Source organism: Choristoneura fumiferana, chromosome 6 (assembly GCF_025370935.1).
Source record: "Choristoneura fumiferana chromosome 6, NRCan_CFum_1, whole genome shotgun sequence".
NCBI classification, from domain to species: Eukaryota; Metazoa; Arthropoda; class Insecta; order Lepidoptera; family Tortricidae; genus Choristoneura; species Choristoneura fumiferana.
In genome coordinates this window covers 4381796-4385576 of record NC_133477.1, presented here as the reverse complement: position 1 = coordinate 4385576, position 3781 = coordinate 4381796, and positions in this window count along the sequence as shown.

Here is a 3781-nt window from a genome sequence, read left to right as displayed (position 1 = left end):
TACGGTACTATTATTCAATGGAAAAAATCAATTGTGTAAACAAATGTGGTGACTGACATGACACTTGACTGACGACTGGCTGACTGACTGACTGACGTTGGCTCTAGTGATGTGAAAGCTCTTTAAGATACTTCAATCAGCAGTAAATAATTATTTTGAATTTACTCATATTTCATTATTTAATGTTAATCCCTAAGTTTAATTTTTAAAAATGGCGAATCACGTATTCTCTTAGTCCTGTTTAAGAGTCATTCACAATGTTTCCATGTCCCTTTTAACTTAAAATGTTTAATAGCATTTTCAAGAAGTTTTAGAATTATATATTCAAATATATACCTAACGTTTCTTCCATACAAACTTACACTTCATGTTCAAAACTTACACTCCCCTTTATACCCCTTTAAGGGTAGAATTTTTAAAATGGTGAAACATGTATCCACTTATATTTTTTGACGTATATTTTCCCAAGGTTTATGATGGAGTATTTTAGAATTTAAAGGGTCAGTTAAAATATGGATTAATTTAGATTTTTTGGCTGCTTAAGTAGCGTAGTAGAAAAGCCAACTGAGATATGTGTGCATAGAAGAAATTTGTATCTTGACTCCTGTCCAACGGTGGTGTAGGGGTTATAGTACGCAGTACGGATTGCTGAGGACCTAGGTTCGATTCCAGCGTGGTCTCTTTTTTCTGGTTTTTCTGTGCATCCATGTCTCAGTTTGTATTTTCGATATAATTTAGAAGAGGCATTTTTAAATTTACATAAGACAGGGAAATGAGAGTAACAGGGAAGTGATTCAAAATGATTTTTTGGTCCAACAATGGACTCCACAGTAAATATGATACTAGTAAATAGAAATGTACATAATTTCTACTAAATACTATTTTATCGTCCAACTAGTGTTTTACCCCGGCTTCGCACACGTAAATCATTAGGTCCAGCAGCTGAAATACCGGGATTTTTAAAAAATTGCGTGGGAATTCCCGAAAAATTAAATCGTTGTTTTCATTGACATTACATTAAAAACAATCATGGTCAAATTTCATGACTCTAAGCCCAGCGGTTATTAGTTCGAAAGTTTATCCCTATCTCGTGGGAATATCGAAATAAAAAGTAGGCTATGTTTTATTCCAGATGTCAAACTATCTACATACCAATTTTCATGACTCTAAGCTGAGCGGTTGTAATTTCAAGATTTTATCCCTATCCCATGGGAATATCGGTATAAAAAGTATCCTATGTTGTAATCCGGTTATTTAACTTTCCGCCAAATTTCATCCAAATCCGTCCAGCCGTTTCAGCGTGAAGAAGTAACAAACATATTCACTCACTCACTCACAAACTTTCACATTTATATATTAGTAGGATTAGTAGGATATAGTAGAAGTGGATAGTAGGATAGGATTAGAAACCTTTATAAACCTCATTAAATAGTGTAACTTAACACAAATAATTAATATCTACGAATAAATTAATTTGCAGAGCCAGCCATAATTATCGTAGGTAAGGTTGGTTCAGTCAAATAATTAATTTGTTGGTACAGCACTAAATTTTCCAGAGACTAGACCGACCATAGACCAACTTCGGTGAGGAAAAATTATCATGTCATTTGACAAATATAACGGATTTTCGTCTTCCAATTAATTCTATAAAATAAACATATTTACACGATTATTTAAATGATAAAATGTTGTTAAAAACAGTGGAAGTCATTGAGATGTGAAATGATCGGGATTGGGTTCAAATGCAAGTAACTACGGAAGTAATCGTGAAAAAATTGCTTTGTTTACACAATTGATTTTTCCCATTGAATAGTACTTTACGTATTTGTGTGGTAATTATTGTTGTTAATTAATCCGAGTTTATTTTAATCATAAAAAACTTCATCAAAAGAATTGTACTATATTATAGGAAATAATAAAGTGCATTAGATGTTCATCTTTTTTATATCAAGAACGGTCCACACCAGCAATATAAAAAAAGCGCAATCACCGCTCTGTAACAAAATTCCACAGTTAGAAATTCGCTTTTGACCTTAATTTATGTGCCGTAAACTCGAACGAACGCATTATACAAACAAAACAATTAATGATACGAATTATTTAAGGAAAATAAGTACATACCTAACCTACCTACTTGCATAAAACCAAACCAAGCAAAACTTGTACTATGAGAATTAGGTAACGGACAAAGATACTTATATACTTAGATAAATACATACTGACATTCATATTAAACATCCAAGACTCGAGCACAAACATTCGATCATTTATTTCAGGCAACATGGCCCATACAATAAATACCTTAAAGACCAACATACATCTATAATATAAAAGTGAACCGCCAGAACAGGACAAAAAAACGAGACAGAGCAGGATGGCGCTCTACAACACCATTTTGACACGTTTCTCCCAAACAACGCATTATTTCTCTAGAATTTAAAAACAATTTGATTCTTTGACCTTGGGAATCGCGAAAAATTTGAGAAAATATGATATTGGGTGTGTACATTTTGTATATTAAGCAAAATAAAATCACAAGTTCGAATTTCGAGCCAAAAACGAGCGATCTATTATCTATACCAGTGTTGCCATTCAGGGAAAAAGAAATCTATTCATTATCCTGCATTGCAGTCTGTAAAGCTCTTTACCCATTCATTGCCGCGAGCCAGATTACGCTGGGCTTAGAGTCATGAAATTTGGTATGAAGATAGCTGGATGTCTGAAATAACACATAGGCTACTTCTATTCCAATATTTCCCCCGGGATAGTTGTTTTAAACACAACACCTTAATGAAGATTACGATATACATTTTGGGATTTCCCACAGGAATTTTGTAACTAATTCAATTGTAACTACCAGATCGAATAGTTTACGCGTGCGAGGCCGCGGGTAAACTCTAGTTAATAAATATCTGCCCAAACTGTGGATCGGATAGAATCCGGGACCACAAGCTTCTTAGCCAGGTTCTCTAACCAATTGGCTGTCTGGCCGTCCAATAATCGCTTTAAACTGGAACTTATTGATTTGCAAATCATTTGCAGCGAAATGTGATTGTCTGACGGTAAATACCGACCTATCCCGCATACTATTAACGGTCTACTCAAAGGTCATTATGAATATTAATTACCTCCACCGTCAAGCGATTATTTAGAATACCTAAACCTAACCTCTAAGTTTAGCTAACCTCTAAGGATCTTTTCAGGGTTCTGTACCCGAAGGGTCAAAACGGAGCCCTATTGCTGCCACTTACATGTCTGTCTGTCCGTCTGTCACACAGGTTTTACAGACAAAAAGAGTTACAAACTTCAAATTTTCACAGTACCTTAAGTAAATATGTATGTATCTCATGTAAGCATCTTAATCAATCAAAACCATACAAACTTTCCAAATATAGATTTAAATGTTTTTAAGGGGGGCATACCTACTTAGCTACATACATAGGCTTGGCTTTAGGTGCGTGAAAAGTGTTGAGTGGGAGCTATAGAGTCGGATACCGTTGTTTAGAATTCCTGTAGGTAAATAAAAAGGTTCACTAATATGTTGCATAAAATCGAATCTCATAATTTCGTTTCTCATAACAACCTTGAGCAGAATCATCATATCACCGAATTACTTTTCGCATACCATCATTTCTCATAATTTTGTAAAGCAGAATAATAACATCTCATAATCGAATAGTTGCTACGCAGAAAGAAATATCTCATAATATTACTTTGCATAAAACTAAACTACTAAATGAAGAAACAAAATACATATTCACAACACAAGGCACAACATTAT